This window comes from Cherax quadricarinatus, chromosome 39 (assembly GCF_038502225.1).
Source record: "Cherax quadricarinatus isolate ZL_2023a chromosome 39, ASM3850222v1, whole genome shotgun sequence".
Taxonomy (NCBI): domain Eukaryota; kingdom Metazoa; phylum Arthropoda; class Malacostraca; order Decapoda; family Parastacidae; genus Cherax; species Cherax quadricarinatus.
Genome location: NC_091330.1, coordinates 30926562 through 30946561, shown reverse-complemented (window position 1 = coordinate 30946561; position 20000 = coordinate 30926562).

Sequence of the window (20000 nt, the reverse complement as noted above, 5' to 3'; positions counted from 1 at the left end):
AGGTAGGGTCAGTCTAGCTCCCGCTATCCCTTCCCCTCCCTCTCCCCTCCCCCCCGAAAAGTGACATGTGGGGCTCCGGTCAAACAGTAAATCACTCGACTCACAGCTCCCAACACTACTCTTGGAACGACAGAGAGGGTCACCTGCCAACCAATGGGAAGAATAGAAGGAGACGGACTAACGTCCTGAGACGCCCGATGTTTAACCTATTTACCTGTTATGTAAGCCAACACAGGACCTAACCCCTCATCATAGCAGTGGTAATGAACCTGTGTTCCTGTCATCTGAAGTAATTATTCACGGCTACACTCTGTGAAGAACGAGCTGGTGGTGGTCACCAACACCTGCTACCACCCACCCACATCACCAACGGCTACGATTTCAACGACACGCAGTGTCACCAACACCTGACACCCCATTACCACGATATACCTATACTAGCGTTGAGTTCAAATGTAATTTTTTTTCATTTCATTTTCCATTTTTCTTTCAATTAGGATACCCATTCATGTTTTATTGTTTTACATTTTCCGTTTCTAAAAGTGTTTATCATTGTCTGTTATTATTTCTTTTTCTATTCATTAATTTTCCTGAGGAGGAGCCAGCCTTGGTAATACTGTCTGAAGTTGTTACAGGGCTGAGTAAGCCTTCACAAGTGGCGACCCTGCCAGGATCAACTCTACTGAATCAAGATTCAATTCCATCTCGAATCTACCATTGGAACTTCAACGCCGCATACCACAGACGGTTACCACCAGCCATGAGTAATCATTCTCTATGGTAGGACTATGGTACAGGTATTTAAAAGATTTGGTGATTGTTATAGTCTCAATTTATTGTAAGTCAAGTCAGGCAGGATATAATATTTAATTCTGCCACCTAATTTAGTGTGAGCTTGAAACACTTTGGAGGATTAGACTCTAGGGACCCGAGATTTTCCAGTGACAATTTGTTTCATTGAGCTCTTTATTTTATCAAGGGAACTGTCATAGGACACTCTTGATTTGTTGGCGAGAAGACTGGATGGTCAAGTGACCCCATTCTACTTACTGTTTGCTCGGAGCCGGCATGGAACCCTTCGTTTTAATTAATACATATTGTTTAATTGAAGTAGGGATCGAGCCCTCTGGTTTATTTACAGTTTGAGCGGTGCAGGAATTGAATCCTCTGTTTTCTTTAATACCTGTTTCATTTCCCATGATAGTTTAAGTTATTCTTGCAAGTATGGAGGAATACCAGTTTTGGATGAACGCTGGCAGTAAGTTAGGAATAACAGGGAAAAATTTAGAATCTTTCATTAGTGCTAAGATCCAGGAAAGACTTGAAAAAGAGAGAATTGAGAGAGAAGAAAGACAGTTAGAGTGGGAAAGAGAAGAATAAAAGGAGAGAGAGAGAATCGAAAGAGAAGAAAAAAAGGAGAAAGAGAACCTTGAAAGACAGGAGAAAAAGGAGAGAGAGAGAATTGAGAGAGAAATCCAAGAAAGACAGTTAGAATTTGAGAGAGAAGACAAAAAGGAGCGTGATACACTTGATCGTGAGGAGAGAGCTAGAGTACGTGAGGAACAAGCTAAAGTACGTGAGGAACAAGTTAAATTACGGGAACTTGAGGAAAGAGCAAAGGATAGAGAAGTTGAGGAAAAAGCTAGAGAACGTAAGGAAAAAGCTAGAGAGCTTGAGTTAATAGAGAGAGAAAAAGATCACAAGCTCGAAAAAGCTTGCCTTGAATTAGAGAATAAAAAGTTAACTCTTACACAACAACAATTAGAGGAAGGAGTAATTGAACATCATGCAGCTAGTGCACATATGCCAACACCTAATTTACCTCCCTTCACAGAGGGTGAAGTCATTACTTCATACATTATGAGGTTTGAAAATACCGCTACCCTCTGCGAATGGCCTGCTGACACCTGGGCTACCAGGTTAGGAATGTTATTTTCTGGTACAGCCATGAATATCTATGCAACTTTGTCGCAGGATATCGTATGTAATTATAACCTACTGAAGAAGGCAATCCTTAAAGCATATCAAAAAACCACTAATTCTTACAGGAAAGATTTCAGGTATGCCACCTTACAGCATGGCCAAAACTTTCAGCAGTTACAAGTAACACTCTTTCGTTTGTTCGACTTTTGGATAGAGAGTTCAGGAATTGATCACAGTTATGAATCTCTTAGAGACTTCATGGTTGCTGACCAGTTCCTGAGAGCTCTTCCCCACCAGATAAGAACATTCATTAGAGAACGTAACCTGATTAAAGCTGAGGAAGTTGCTGAGGCCGCTGACTTGTATGCTGAGGCTCACAATTCCAATAAAGACCTAAAGGGATCGAACCCTAAGGGCAAAGGTTCATCAGACCTTAAGAAATCAAAGCCTCTAGTGGAAAGTAAAGTGACTTCTTTTATTCCTGTTTGTCATTTGTGTGGTGTTAAGGGACATAAACGTCCAGATTGTCCTTCTAAGAAGGTCCAAAAAGTTGGAAGATGTTTTAAAGACTGTAATGACCAAGCACCCTTCTGTTCAGGAACAGTTAATGGACTTAATGTACCTACCATTTTACGAGACACTGGATGCACATGTATAGTCATTTCTGATAAGCTGTTCCCTAATCTTAAAAAAACTCATTCCTCTGCTATACTTTCAGACTACTTGGGCCGTACAGACACTTTTCCTACCATCCGTTGTTACATTAGGTCTAAATGGTTCACAGGTTGGTCTGAAGCGATACTAGCTCCCATCACTTCTTGCTCCCTACTAATAGGTAATGTAAAAGGTGCCATTCTTCCTTCTGAGCTTGACCTTTCATCACCAAAGATGGACATAAGTGTTTCAGATCCTCTTCCTGTAGAGTCAGAGAAGCTCCTCGAAAGTTCAGATGAGACAATGTCTCGCGAGATTCATGTGGGATTAAAAACCAGTGATGCTACTCTCGAAAGCGAGGTAGTAGGATCACCGGTTCACTTGTTAGATGAAAGTGAAGATATCACATCCGATACTATAAATGTCTTGACTAGGACTCAGACCAAAGCCCAGGCTTCTCCTACTGTCCATCCTTTGATTTTCACTGACTTCAAGCCTTTAGATATATCAAAGAACTCCTTTGTCAATTTACAAAGTAATTGCCCTTCTCTTCAGAATTGCCATAATGCCGCTAAACAAAATCAAGTTATTCAAAGGAAAAACTTTTCATATAAATTTGAATATATAAAAGATATCTTGTACAAGTCATTATTCAAATTAAATTCAGATGAGATAGACTATTCCATCTTAGTTGTTCCAAGTCAATGCAGAGAGACTGTTCTTCAAATGGCTCATGATTTGCCAGTAACCAAACACTTGGCCAATCGTAAGACTTGGCATAAACTCAAGCACACTTATTTTTGGGCAAGCATGTACTTACAGGTTACAAAGAAGTATAGTTCTTGCAATAGGTGTCAGGTGCTTACTGCACAAAATACACACACTCGTAAATCCTGTATATTTAATAAATCTAAAACTTCCCTCCTGCAGAAACGAGATACTCCACCATAGAAAAGGAATGTTTGGCTCTTGTGTGGGGTATCTCCAAGCTTAAATATTATTTGCTGGGAAAAGAATTCATTTTAGAAACGGACCACAAACCTTTGATATACCTAGAAACTTTTAAGGGAACCAACAGTCTCCTCTTGAGGTGGACATTGGCACTCCAGACTTTTAAGTTCCATATTGTGTATATCAATGGTTTATCCAATTATTTCTCTGACTGGTTAAGTCGTGACAGTCAGTAGAAGATTTGTTGCCTTACGCGGCTTCCACATGTTAGAACTTTTTCCTCGCCTATTCTTCTTATACTCCTTGACTATAAGTCTTGGTATGTGGGAGTGTGAGGGAAAAGTTCAATAGATAGGAGTAGCGAGGGAGTGTATAGTAACAATAGTTTCATTGCCGGCTACTTGTTAAGGTAGTGTAAGTCCAGCTCCTGCTATTCTCCCCCCTTTTTTCCCCCTCCCCGAAAGTGATAGTTTGATTGCCGGCTGCTTGTTAAGGTTAGGGTCAGTCTAGCGCCCGCTATCCCTTCCCCTCCCTCTTCCCCCACCCCGAAAGGTGACGTGTGGGGCTCCGGTCAAACAGTAAATCACTCGACTCACAGCTCCCAACACTACTCTTGGAATGACAGAGAGGGTCACCTGCCAACCAACGGGAAGAATAGAAGGAGTCGGACTAACGTCCTGAGACGTCCCATGTTTAACCTATTTACCTGTTATGTAAGCCAACACAGGACCTAACCCCTCATCATAGCAGTGGTAACGAACCTGTGTTCCTGTCATTTGAAGTAATTATTCACGGCTACACTCTGTGAAGAACGAGCTGGTAGAGGTCACCAACACCTGCTACCCCCCCCCCACATCAGCAACGGCTACGATTTCAACAACACGCAGTGTCACCAACACCTGACACCCCATAACCACGATATACCTATATTAGAGTTGAGTTCAAATGTAATTTTTTTTCATTTCATTTTTCATTTTTCTTTCAATTAGGATACCCATTCATGTTTTATTGTTTTACATTTTCCATTTCTAAATAATAGTGTTTATCATTATCTGTTATTATTTCTTTTTCTATTCATTAATTTTCCTGAGGAGGAGCCAGCCTTGGTAATACTGACTGAAGTTGTTACAGGGCTGAGTAAGCCTTCACAAGAGGGTATAAATCTGTAGTGGAGGGAAGGCGGGGTAGGGGTCGACCTAGGAAGGGTTGGAGGGAGGGGGTAAAGGAGGTTTTGTGTGCGAGGGGTTTCGACTTCCAGCAAGCCTGCGTGAGCGTATTTGATAGGAATGAATGGAGATGAAGGGTTTTTAATACTTGACGTGCTGTTGGAGTGGGAGCAAAGTAACATCTATGAAGGGATTCAGGGAAACCGACAGGCTGGACTCGAGTCCTGGAGATGGGAAGTACAGTGTCTGCACTCTGAAGGAGGGGTGTTAATGTTGCAGTTTTATAACTGTAGTGTAAAGCACCCTTCTGGCAACACACTGATGGAATGAATGATGAAAGGTTTTCTTTTTCGAGACACCCTGCCTTGGTGGGAATCGGCCGATGTGTTAATATATATATATATATATATATATATATATATATATATATATATATATATATATATATATATATATATATATATATATATATATTAATATATGTATATATATATATATATATATATATATATATATATATATATATATATATATATATATATATATATATATATATATATATATATATATATATATATATATATATGTGTGTGTGTGTGTGTGTGTGTGTGTGTGTGTGTGTGTGTGTGTGCTCACCTAGTTGTACTCACCTAGCTGAGGTTGCAGGGGTCGAGTCCTAGCTACTGGCCCCGCCTCTTCACTGGTCGCTACTAAGTCACTCTCCCTGAAACGTGAGCTTTATCATACCTCTGCTTAAAGCTATGTATGGATCCTGCCTCCACTACATCGCTTCCCAAACTATTCCACTTCCTGACTACTCTGTGACTGAAGAAATACTTCCTAACATCCCTGTGATTCATCTGTGTCTTCAACTTCCGACTGTGTCCCCTTGTTGCTGTGTCCCATCTCCATAACATCCTGTCTTTGACCACATTGTCAATTCCTCTCCGTATTTTGAATGTCGTTGTCATGTCCTCCCTATCTCTCCTGTCCTCCAGTGTCGTCAGGTCGATTTCCCTTAACCTCTCCTCGTAGGACATACCCCTTAGCTTTGGGACTAGTCTTGTTGCAAACCTTTGCACTTTCTCTAGTTTCTTTACGTGCTTGGCTAGGTGTGGGTTCCAAACTGGTGCCGCATACTCCAATATGGGCCTTGCGTACAACGTGTACAGGGTAATGAACGATTCCTTAATAAGATGCTGGAATGCTGTTCTGATGTTTGCTAGGCTCACATATGCTGCAGCAGTTATTTGGTTGATGTGCGCTTCAGGAGATGTGCCTGGTGTTATACTCACCACAAGATCTTTTTCCTTGAGTGAGGATTGTAGTCTCTGGCCCCCTAATCTTTACTCCCTCTGCGGTCTTCTTTGCCCTCCCCCAGTCTTCATGACTTTGCACTTGGTGGGGTTGAACTCCAGGAGCCAATTGCTGGACCAGGTCTGCAGCCTGTCCAGATCCCTTTGTAGTTCTGCCTGGTCTTCGATTAAATGAATTTTTCTCACCAACTTCACGCCATCTGCAAACAGAGACACTTCGGAGTCTATTCCTTCCGTCAAGTCGTTCACAAATACTAGAAAGAGCACTGTTCCTAGGACTGACCCCTGTGGGACCCCGCTGGTCACAGGCGCCCACTCTGACACCTCGCCATGTACCATGACTCGCTGCTGTCTTCCTGACAAGTATTCCCTGATCCACTGTAGTATCTTCCCTGTTATCCCTGCTTGGTCCTCCAGTTTTTGCACTAATCTCTTGTGTGGAACTGTGTCAAGAATATGCAATCCACCCACCCCTCTCTCTTGTCTTACTGCTGTCACCATGTCACAGAACTCCAGTAGGTTTGTGACTCAGGATTTCCCATTACTGAAACCATGTTGGCTGCTGTTGATGAGATCATTCCTTCCTAGGTGTTCCACCGCTCTTCTCTTGATAATCTTCTCCATGACTTTGCATACTATACATGTCAGTGACACTGGTCTGTAGTTTAGTGCTTCATGTCTGTCTCCTTTTTTAAAGATTGGGACTATATTTTCTGTCTTCCATGCCTCAGGCAAATTCCCTGTTTCGATAGATGTATTGAATATTGTTGTTAGGGGTACACACAACGCCTCTGCTCCCTCTCTCAGAACCCAAGGAGAGATGTTATCCGGCCCCATTGCCTTTGAGATATCTAGCTCACTCAGAAACCTCTTCACTTCTTCCTTATTTGTGTGTACTGTGCCTAGTACTTGGTGATGTACCCCACCTCTCCGTCTTTCTGGAGCCCCTTCTATCTCCTCTGTGAACACTTCTTTGAATCTCTTGTTGAGTTCCTCACATACTTCACTGTCATTTCTTGTTGTCTCTCCTCCTTATTTTCTTAGCTTGATTACCTGGTCCTTGACTGTTGTTTTCCTCCTGATGTGGATTTATAACAGCTTCGGGTCAGATTTGGCTTTCGCTGCTACGTCGTTTTCATATTGTCGTTTGGCATCCCTTCTTATCTGTGCATATTCATTTCTGGCTCTACGACTGCTCTCCTTATTCTCCTGGGTCCTTTGCCTTCTATATTTCTTCCATTCCCTAGCACACTTGGTTTTTGCCTCCCTGCAAATTTGGGTGAACCATGGGCTCATCCTGGCTTTTTCATTATTCCAGTTACCCTTGGGTAGGAACGTCTCCTCAGCCTCCTTGCACATTATTGTTACATATTCCATCATGTCATTAACTGGCTTCCCTGCCAGTTCTCTGTCCCACTGAACCCTGTTCAGGAAGTTCCTCATTCCCATGTAGTCCCCTTTCTTGTAGTTTGGCTTCATTCACCCTGGCCTTCCTGCTCCCCCCTCTACTTGTAGATCTACTGTGTATTCGAAGCTTAAAACCACATGATCGCTGGCCCCAAGGGGTCTTTCATATGTGATGTCATCAGTGTCTGCACTACTCAAGGTGAATACTAGGTCCAGTCTTGCTGATTCTTCCTCTTACATGTTGGTACAAGAAATTTTCCAGTACCACCTCCATCATCTTAGCCCTCCATGTATCTTGGCTCCCATGTGGCTCCAAGTTCTCCCAATCAATTACCTTGTGGTTAAAGCCACCCATGATCAGGAGCTTTGCCTTGCATGCATGAGCTCTTCTGGCCACTGCAGCCAGTGTGTCAACTATCGCTCTATTGCTCTCATCATACTCTTGCCTTAGCCTCCTGCTGTTCTGTGGTGGGTTATACATCACTGCAATTACCACTTTGGGACCTCCAGAGTGAAGCGTTCCCACTATGTAATCGCTTGCTTCTCTGCTGTCTCCTCTCTCCAGCTCATCGAAATTCCATCGGTTTTTGATCAGCAGTGCCACTCCTCCACTTCCCCTGTTCCCTCTGTCTTTCCTCAGGATCTGGTATCCCATTGGAAAGATGGCATCTGTTATCATACCTGTAAGCTTGGCTTCTGTGAGAGCTATGATGTCCGGTGATGCCTCTTTGACTCTTTCGTGCCACTACTCCCACTTATTTGTTATTCCATCAGCATTTGTGTACCATGCCTTCAGTTTCCTCTCCAACACTGTGGTTTGGGGGGCCTGTGAGGGTGGGAGACCTGGTAGCGTACTGTGGGTTTCTATAGCTCGGTGTTTGGTGGAAGCTGTGAGTATGGATTGTAGTTTGTGTTGGGATGGTGTGATAGGTTGTGGGGTTCTGAGGATAGTTGTGTGTGTGCTTGCCCTTGCTGATCTGTCCCGCTCTGATTGACTTCTGCTGGTTCCGTCCTTGTCTCCCTTCCTAGCTCCTTTCGCTTTTTTGTCCTCTCCTTCAGCTGCTGTCGTTCTGTTTGTCTTCTGTCTATGTCTAGGAACACCCTCTTGTACTCTTCTGAGTACTTCAACCGTGGTTTCTCTTGGAGGATCCTGTTCCACACTGTTACTGTCCTGAGAATCAGCTAGATTCGTCGTTTTCTCCCCTTCAAGTACCACCCTATTCTCTGAAAATTTGCAATCTCGTCCATGCCTTCTTCACCTATTTCTTTGATGATGTTCTCAATCTCCTTTCTTTCTGCCTGACGTCTTTCAGTGCATGTCCTTTCCTCTCTCTCCTGAAGCCCATCGATTAACACTAATTTTGCCTTTTCCTCCTCCCATTGCCTCTCCCTCTGTGACTCTGGTTCCTGTCTGTACGTGGTCATTTTCTCCCTTGTTTTTCCAGTGGCTCTTGGTAGCATGGTTGTGCCTCTGCATTTGACCTATCACCCTCTCCATCTGCACCCATCTGCTCTCCCCTTTCACTCCTTGGCCCTTCTTGGCAGGCTGATATGACCTTAGCATAATTCATATCTTCTTCCTTCCTGCTCGGCCTCTCAGCTTCATATGCTGTGTCTTCTCTGGTCATTACCCCTGTAACTCACTTCAGCCTGTTTACCTCATCTTCTAGGACCCTTATCCTGGCTATTGCAGTTTCGACTTATGCCTCCCAATTCTTCTTCTCCTTCTCCAACCTCTTTTCCAATTTCACAGAAAGCTGTCTCCATTTATTCAGAAAGCTCTCCTAATTTTCTCTCCCACTCTTGTTCCATCCTTTTCCACTGCTCCATCCTTTTCCACTGCTCCATCCTTTTCCACTGCTCCATCCTTTTCCACTGCTCCATCCTTTCCCACTGTGTGTGTATGTATGTTGTGCCGAATAGGTAAAACTGGTCAATAAGCAAGAACTCAACTAAAATTAAGTCCTTTCAAACATTTTTGTCATACGTTTAATATATTTTTTTCATGTATGTTAATGTAAAAAATAATAATTTTGTACCAAGAGAACCTTAGAAAACTTACCCAACCTTATTATATAAAGCACAATTTAATTTAGCCTAATCTAACTAAATATAATTTAAATAAATTTACAATAATTTTATAATAAAACACAATGAAACGATTTTTTTCGTTAGGTTCAGAATGATTTTTGCGAAATTATTGCATACACAAATTTTTGCTTGCCTTATTCGGCAAGAAGAGCGCTGCTATTTAAGCCAAACTCGCAAGTTTAACTGCCCGAAATGCCCTGGCATGATAGTGGCTTTCTTTGTACCTAGCAAATCAATATTGTAATTACACATTGTAAACTATACGAAGAAATAAAATGCATCCACGAACAAGTGGTTTTTAAACAAATAACAAATGCACTGGCCGAGCCTCAAACCCTCAAGCCTTTGCACGCCACCTGGGCAACCAGTTAAAACTCGTAAGATAAGATAAGATAAGATAAGATTTCGTTCGGATTTTTAACCCCGGAGGGTTAGCCACCCAGGATAACCCAAGAAAGTCAGTGCGTCATCGAGGACTGTCTAACTTATTTCCAGTGGGGTCCTTAATCTTGTCCCCCAGGATGCGACACACACCAGTCGACTAACACCCAGGTACCTATTTGCTGCTAGGTGAACAGGACAACAGTTGTAAGGAAACGTGTCGAAATGTTTCCACCCGCCGGGAATCGAACCCGGGCCCTCTGTGTGTGAAGCCGGAGCTTTAGCCACCAGGCCACTCGTGACGCCCTAATCCACTTGACCACCAATCTCACACACAATAGGCGTCTATTAGCACTAGATGTCACTCCTGTTCCGGAGATATACATGGTTGTGGCAGTCTAAGGACTAATTTAATTCTCCTCTCGTCTGTGTAACTGGTAATCCAAAGGAGAGGAGAATTGAAATAATCCTTAGATTGCCACAATCACATATGTCTCCCCAACAGGAGTGATGTCTAGTGCTGCTAGACGGCTGGTCTATGTGAGATTGATGGTCAAGAGGATTAGGACAGAAATAACCTACTTAACTTGGTTCTTGTGAACAAGGAATCAGTAATTAATAATCTTGAGGATAATGATGAGCTTGGGGAAAGCGATCACAAATCACTCAGTTTCAATATATCATGGAATTACCCACATAAATGCAATTAAGTCTGTCCCTGACTTCCATTTGACCGATTTCACAGGTTTACAGAATTACCAGGCTGGGTTGAACTGGAATGACCTAACTATGGGTCAGGTAGGTGGTGATGGTAGCCAGTATGATGATCTTCAGAGCATAGTTCAAGCTGCACAGACAACTTGCGTTACAAATAGAGAAATTAGATCAAGGACAAATGATCCAAAATGAATAAACAAAAGATCAAAAACACCTCATTGCTCAAAAACGAGAGGCATATGTAGGCGAATCAAAAGAGGATAGGGACACTTAAGAAATCAATATATTCATTTAAAGCGTGAAATAAAAAAAATGGAATAAGAAAAGCAAAAAGAGATCATGAGGTGAAAATCGCAAGGCATTCAAATATACAAAAGAAAGGTTAGGGAAAAAATAGGCCCACACAAAAATCACTCAGGTCAGCTCACCGACAGTAATAAAGAAATGTGTAGAATTTTTAACACTTATTTCCCCTCACTTTTTACGCAAGAAGATACTAGTGAAATTCCAGAAATAAACTATGTTGAACTGAACAATGATATGTCATGTATGATCCGAGTTACTAGTGACATGGTTCTCAGACAAATAGATAAATAAAAACCTAACAAATCCCCTTGGCCTGATGAACTGTTTTCAAGTTTTTTTTTTTTAAAGGAATGTAAGGCAGAATTTAGTAAACATCTGGCTAGTCTTTTCAACTTATGTTTACGAACTGGCATAGTACCAGATAAGTGAACAATGACAAATGTGATACCTATCTGCAAATCAGGTGACAGGTCCTTAGCCTCGAACTACAGACCACTAAGCCTAACCCCCATAGTGGGAAAATTGATGGACTCTATAATTGCCAAGGCTATTCGTATCCACCTTGAAAGACATAAATTGAGTAATGAATCTCAGCATGATTTTACAAAAGGGCGTTCCTGCCTTACGAACTTACTAACTTTTTCACTAAGGTATTTGAGGAGGTAGATCATGGTAATGAATACGATATTGTGTATATGGACTGCAGTTAGGCTTTTAAAAGAGTCCCACATCGGAGGCTGTTGAGGAAAGTCGAGGCACACGGAATAGGAGAATCTTTTCTTATATAGAGTCGTGGGTGACAGGTAGGCAACAAAGAGTTAGCGTAAATGGGGAGAAATCAGAATTGTGAAGCATCACAACCAGTGTTCCAAAGGGGTCAATGTTGGGCCCCTTGTTGTTCACAATTTACATAAACGATATAGATGAGGGTATAAACAGTAACATAAGCAAATTTGCCGATGACATCAAAATAGGCCTTTGAATTCATTCTGACGAGGTTGCTAGAGTGCTCCAGGAAGATCTGAAAAGACTGGTGCAGTGGTCGGTGAAGTGGCAGATGCAGATTAACATAGACAAATGCAAAATTCTAAGTGTTGGAAAGTTAAATAACCATGAATGATACTTATAAACTAAATAATGTCGATCTTGATGAAAATTACTCACATATGCAGGGGGCAGTAAAGCAACAGCAAAGAACTACAGACCAATAGCACTAACATCCCATATCATGATAAATTAAACACATGTGCAACTCTTGGGTATCTTTATTGACGAAACGTTTCGCCACACAGTGGCTTCATCAGTCCATACATAGGAGAAACTTGAAGAACAGGAGGAGAATGAGGTAATCAGTCCCTCAACCTTGAGTCGATGTGTTCAGTCCATCAATCTTGAGTAGAATACGGCAGATGAGCGGAGAAGCAGCTTATAAACCGTATGGCAGGAGAGGTGTAGCAGTCATAGGTAGTGTCACATTTGTTCAATGTGGAAGTAGGGTTGAGGGACTGATTACCTCATTCTCCTCCTGTTCTTCAAGTTTCTCCTATGTATGGACTGATGAAGCCACTGTGTGGCGAAACGTTTCCTCAATAAAGATACCCAAGAGTTGCACATGTGTCTAATTTATCAACATGTCGGTTCTCTGAACCATTCATCTACATCCCATATCATAAAAATCTTTGAAAGGGTCCTAAGAAGCAATCACCACCCATCTAGAAACCCATCAGTTACACAACCCAGGGCAACATGGGTTTAGAACAGGTCGCTCCTGTCTGTCTCAACTATTGGATCACTACGACAAGGTCCTAAATGCACTAGAAGACAAAAAGAATGCAGATGTAATATATACAGACTTTGCAAAAGCCTTCGACAAGTGTGACCATGGCGTAATAGCGCACAAAATGCGTGCTAAAGGAATAACAGGAAAAGTCGGTCGATGGATCTATAATTTCCTCACTAACAGAACACAGAGAGTAGTCGTCAACAGAGTAAAGTCCGAGGCAGCTACGGTGAAAAGCTCTGTTCCACAAGGCACAGTACTCGCTCCCATCTTGTTCCTCATCCTCATATCCGACATAGACAAGGATGTCAGCCACAGCACCGTGTCTTCCTTTGCAGATGACACCCGAATCTGCATGACAGTGTCTTCCATTGCAGACACTGCAAAGCTCCAGGCAGACATCAACCAAATCTTTCAGTGGGCTGCAGAAAACAATATGAAGTTCAACGATGAGAAATTTCAATTACTCAGATATGGTAAACATGAGGAAATTAAATCTTCATCAGAGTACAAAACAAATTCTGGCCACAAAATAGAGCGAAACACCAACGTCAAAGACCTGGGAGTGATCATGTCGGAGGATCTCACCTTCAAGGACCATAACATTGTATCAATCGCATCTGCTAGAAAAATGACAGGATGGATAATGAAAATCTTCAAAACTAGGGAGGCCAAGCCCATGATGACACTCTTCAGGTCACTTATTCTATCTAGGCTGGAATATTGCTGCACACTAACAGCACCTTTCAAGGCAGGTGAAATTGCCGACCTAGAAAATGTACAGAGAACTTTCACGGCGCGCATGACGGAGATAAAACACCTCAATTACTGGGAGCGCTTAAGGTTCCTAAACCTGTATTCCCTGGAACGCAGGAGGGAGAGATACATGATTATATACACCTGGAAAATCCTAGAGGGACTAGTACCGAACTTGCACACGAAAATCACTCACTACGAAAGCAAAAGACTTGGCAGACGATGCACCATCCCCCCAATGAAAAGCAGGGTGTGTCACTAGCACGTTAAGAGACCATACAATAAGTGTCAGGGGCCCGAGACTGTTCAACTGCCTCCCAGCACACATAAGGGGGATTACCAACAGACCCCTGGCAGTCTTCAAGCTGGCAGTGGACAAGCACCTAAAGTCAGTTCCTGATCAGCCGGGATGTGCTCGTACGTTGGTTTGCGTGCAGCCAGCAGTAACAGCCTGGTTGATCAGGCTCTGATCCACCAGGAGGCCTGGTCACAGACCGGGCTGCGGGGGCGTTGACCCCCGGAACTTTCTCCAGGTAAACTCCAGGTATGCAATATCTGGGTATCTTTAATGTTAACGTTTCACCATCCAGTGCATTATCAATTCAAATTCTAGGACATAATTTTAAGACAGTAGAACTATATACAAAAAATGAGGCAATCAGTCCCTCAGCCTTGGAGTTAGTGTGAAGAACACCGTAGTTGTGAAGAATCAGGAGCACAGACAATAAGGCTGGCAGTTATTTATTGACGTCAGGTGAAAAGGAGTCAGCAGATTATTCTTCAGCTCAGTATATCCTTGGTTAGGCCTCATTTACATTATGCTGCACAGTTCTGGTCACCGTATTACAGTACGGATATAAATGCACTTGAAAACGTACAAAGGTGGATGACAAAGATGATCCCATGTATCAAAAATCTTTCCTACGAGGATAGACTGAGGGTCCTGTATCTTCACTCTACAGAAAGCGTAGAATTAAGAGACATGATTGAGGCGTATAAATGGAAAACGAGAATAAATAAAGGGAATGTAAATAATTTGCTAAAAATATATAACCAAGACAGGACTCGCAGCAATGGTTTCAAGTTGGAAAAAATTAGATCCAGAAAAAATATAGGAAAGAACTAGTTTCTTAAGAGACTTGTGGATGAGTGGACCAAACTCCCGAGTACCGTCGTTGACGCTAAAACAATGAAAGGTTGTACATCAAAATGGTATACAATACCGACAGGTTGTTAGGTAAGACACATATGCAACAGTTAGACAACTTTATTCCGAAACGTTTCGCCTACACAGTAGGCTTCTTCAGTCGAATACAGAAAGTAGGCAGGAACAGTAGAGATGTGAAGACGATGTAATCAGTCCATCACCCTTAAAGTCGTAGAATTTGAGGATGTCAGTCCCTCGGCCTGGAGAAGTTCAGTTCCATAGTCAGGAACTATCTGAAGATCAAGCGACAGTGCGGAGACTTAAATACTGTCGGAAGGAGAGGTGCAGGGTAGTAGTAGTAGTAGTAGTAGTAGTAGTAGTAGTAGTAGTAGTAGTAGTAGTAGTAGTGAGAGGCCACTGAGAGGTCATGTCCCTCTCAGATCCAACACTTCTCACTTGAAAAGCTTGTCCAAGGTGTTTTCTGTACCAAGATGCCACGTGTTGCAGTGTCTGACAAGATGAACATCAAAATGGTATACAATACCGACAGGTTGTTAGGTAAGACACATATGCAACAGTTAGACAACTTTATTCCGAAACGTTTCGCCTACACAGTAGGCTTCTTCAGTCGAATACAGAAAGTAGGCAGGAACAGTAGAGATGTGAAGACGATGTAATCAGTCCATCACCCTTAAAGTCGTAGAATTTGAGGTTGTCAGTCCCTCGGCCTGGAGAAGTTCAGTTCCATAGTCAGGAACTATCTGAAGATCAAGCGACAGTGCGGAGACTTAAATACTGTCGGAAGGAGAGGTGCAGGGTAGTAGTAGTAGTAGTAGTAGTAGTAGTAGTAGTAGTGAGAGGCCACTGAGAGGTCATGTCCCTCTCAAATCCAACACTTCTCACTTGAAAAGCTTGTCCAAGGTGTTTTCTGTACCAAGATGCCACGTGTTGCAGTGTCTGACAAGATGAACATCAAAATGGTATACAATACCGACAGGTTGTTAGGTAAGACACATATGCAACAGTTAGACAACTTTATTCCGAAACGTTCCGCCTACACAGTAGGCTTCTTCAGTCGAATACAGAAAGTAGGCAGGAACAGTAGAGATGTGAAGACGATGTAATCAGTCCATCACCCTTAAAGTCGTAGAATTTGAGGTTGTCAGTCCTTCGGCCTGGAGAAGTTCAGTTCCATAGTCAGGAACTATCTGAAGATCAAGCGACAGTGCGGAGACTTAAATACTGTCGGAAGGAGAGGTGCAGGGTAGTAGTAGTAGTAGTAGTAGTAGTAGTAGTAGTAGTAGTAGTAGTAGTAGTAGTAGTAGTAGTAGTAGTAGTGAGAGGCCACTGAGAGGTCATGTCCCTCTCAGATCCAACACTTCTCACTTGAAAAGCTTGTCCAAGGTGTTTTCTGTACCAAGATGCCACGTGTTGCAGTGTCTGACAAGATCAACATCAAAATGGTATACAATACCGACAGGTTGTTAGGTAAGACACATATGCAACAGTTAGACAACTTTATTCCGAAACGTTTCGCCTACACAGTAGGCTTCTTCAGTCGAATACAGAAAGTAGGCAGGAACAGTAGAGATGTGAAGACGATGTAATCAGTCCATCACCCTTAAAGTCGTAGAATTTGAGGTTGTCAGTCCCTCGGCCTGGAGAAGTTCAGTTCCATAGTCAGGAACTATCTGAAGATCAAGCGACAGTGCGGAGACTTAAATACTGTCGGAAGGAGAGGTGCAGGGTAGTAGTAGTAGTAGTAGTAGTAGTAGTAGTAGTAGTAGTAGTAGTAGTAGTAGTAGTAGTAGTAGTAGTAGTAGTAGTAGTGAGAGGCCACTGAGAGGTCATGTCCCTCTCAGATCCAACACTTCTCACTTGAAAAGCTTGTCCAAGGTGTTTTCTGTACCAAGATGCCACGTGTTGCAGTGTCTGACAAGATGAACATCAAAATGGTATACAATACCGACAGGTTGTTAGGTAAGACACATATGCAACAGTTAGACAACTTTATTCCGAAACGTTTCGCCTACACAGTAGGCTTCTTCAGTCGAATACAGAAAGTAGGCAGGAACAGTAGAGATGTGAAGACGATGTAATCAGTCCATCACCCTTAAAGTCGTAGAATTTGAGGTTGTCAGTCCCTCGGCCTGGAGAAGTTCAGTTCCATAGTCAGGAACTATCTGAAGATCAAGCGACAGTGCGGAGACTTAAATACTGTCGGAAGGAGAGGTGCAGGGTAGTAGTAGTAGTAGTAGTAGTAGTAGTAGTGCCTCTCCTTGGGCGGATGATAATTAAGTCTCGTAACGATCTTCAGCTGGTTCGACTCTGGAACGAACTTTTCTCCGGAGCCGGAAGAGACTGTTTCGGCCTCAGAATTCGCACGACTGAAGAAGTGATGGTTTCGGGTTATACGTCGTTCTTCATCTTCTGCTGTTGCCTGCTATTGTGATTCGCTGAAGAAACCTGCATTGTCGTGACAAGCTGATCGTAAGGTTGTCTGGCTGTTTGCATGTGTGTCTTGCCTAACCAACCTGTCGGTATTGACCAATATGCCGTACGATGTTCGCATGCTGTCGAAGACTGCTTGCACGTAATCGTTGTACCTTGAAAAACACCTTGGAACAGCTTTTCAAGTGGAGGAAAGTGTTGGAATCTGAAGGGGAGGACATGACTTCTCGGTGATTTTCTACTGCTACTGCTGCCTCACTACTACCTGCTACTACCTGCTGCCTGCCTGCCTCCTCCGGCTGGGACGGTTGTTTGAAGATCTCCACGCTGTCACTGATCTCAGATGCGTTCCTGACTGTGAACAGAACTCTCCAGGTGCCAAGCTGACGTTGAACCTCCCAAATTCTACGACTTCAAGGCGAATGGACTGGACCATCGTTCTTCTTTATCTTTTCTACTGTTCCCCTTACCCTCTGTATTCGGACTGAAAAGAAAACCTTACTGCGTGTGAGCAAGCATTTCGAACTAAGGATGTGCTAAGCTGATTGCATGTGTCTAACTAACCTGTCGTCGATGCTATACCTGCACCACGATGTTCGTCTTGTCGGTACTTACTGGCAACAATATCTTTGGCTGCAGAAAGGCACCATTGGACAAGTTCGCAAGTGAAGTGAAGTTGGTTGGTCTGAAGGACATGTTTTCTCGATGACCTCTCACTTACCTGCCTGCTACTACTACTGCTACTGCTATTACTACCTACTACTGCTACTACTGCTGCCTGCCCTGCATCTAAGCTGGGACGGTTGTTTGGCGGTCTCCCTAAAGTTGTCTAACTGTTGCATATGTGTCTTACCTAACAACCTGTCGGTATTGTATACCATTTTGATGTTCATCTTGTCAGACACTGCAACACGTGGCATCTTGGTACAGAAAACACCTTGGACAAGCTTTTCAAGTGAGAAGTGTTGGATCTGAGAGGGACATGACCTCTCAGTGGCCTCTCACTACTACTACTACTACTACTACTACTACTACTACTACTACTACTACTACCCTGCACCTCTCCTTCCGACAGTATTTAAGTCTCCGCACTGTCGCTTGATCTTCAGATAGTTCCTGACTATGGAACTGAACTTCTCCAGGCCGAGGGACTGACAACCTCAAATTCTACGACTTTAAGGGTGATGGACTGATTACATCGTCTTCACATCTCTACTGTTCCTGCCTACTTTCTGTATTCGACTGAAGAAGCCTACTGTGTAGGCGAAACGTTTCGGAATAAAGTTGTCTAACTGTTGCATATGTGTCTTACCTAACAACCTGTCGGTATTGTATACCATTTTGATGTTCATCTTGTCAGACACTGTGAGAGTAAGACACATGTGCAACATCTGGGTATCTTTATTGTAGACGTTTCGCCATCCAGTGGCTTTATCAATACAAATTCTAGGACATAACTTGAAGACAGTAGAACTATGTACAGAAGATGAGGTAATCAGTCCCTCAAACTAGGAGTAGGTGCGAACAGCACCATAGTCGTGGAGATTCTGAAGCAGAAGAAAGAATCCTGGCGCTTAGAATCTCCACGACTATGGTGCTGTTCGCACCTACTCCTAGTTTGAGGGACTGATTACCTCATCTTCTGTACATAGTTCTACTGTCTTCAAGTTATGTCCTAGAATTTGTATTGATAAAGCCACTGGATGGCGAAACGTCTACAATAAAGATACCCAGATGTTGCACATGTGTCTTACTCTCATCTTGTCGGTATTATATACCATTTCGTACACAACTTGTCAGACACTGCAACACGTGGCATCTTGGTACAGAAAACACCTTGGACAAGCTTTTCAAGTGAGAAGTGTTGGATCTGAGAGGGACATGACCTCTCAGTGGCCTCTCACTACTACTACTACTACTACTACTACTACTACTACTACTACTACTACTACTACTACTACTACCCTGCACCTCTCCTTCCGACAGTATTTAAGTCTCCGCACTGTCGCTTGATCTTCAGATAGATCCTGACTATGGAACTGAACTTCTCCAGGCCGAGGGACTGACAACCTCAAATTCTACGACTTTAAGGGTGATGGACTGATTACATCGTCTTCACATCTCTACTGTTCCTGCCTACTTTCTGTATTCGACTGAAGAAGCCTACTGTGTAGGCGAAACGTTTCGGAATAAAGTTGTCTAACTGTTGCATATGTGTCTTACCTAACAACCTGTCGGTATTGTATACCATTTTGATGTTCATCTTGTCAGACACTGCAACACGTGGCATCTTGGTACAGAAAACACCTTGGACAAGCTTTTCAAGTGAGAAGTGTTGGATCTGAGAGGGACATGACCTCTCAGTGGCCTCTCACTACTACTACTACTACTACTACTGCTACTACTACTACCCTGCACCTCTCCTTCCGACAGTATTTAAGTCTCCGCACTGTCGCTTGATCTTCAGATAGATCCTGACTATGGAACTGAACTTCTCCAGGCCGAGGGACTGACAACCTCAAATTCTACGACTTTAAGGGTGATGGACTGATTACATCGTCTTCACATCTCTACTGTTCCTGCCTACTTTCTGTATTCGACTGAAGAAGCCTACTGTGTAGGCGAAACGTTTCGGAATAAAGTTGTCTAACTGTTGCATATGAGTCTTACCTAACAACCTGTCGGTATTGTATACCATTTTGATGTTCATCTTGTCAGACACTGCAACACGTGGCATCTTGGTACAGAAAACACCTTGGACAAGCTTTTCAAGTGAGAAGTGTTGGATCTGAGAGGGACATGACCTCTCAGTGGCCTCTCACTACTACTACTACTACTTCTACTACTACTACTACTACTACTACTACTACTACTACTACCCTGCACCTCTCCTTCCGACAGTATTTAAGTCTCCGCACTGTCGCTTGATCTTCAGATAGTTCCTGACTATGGAA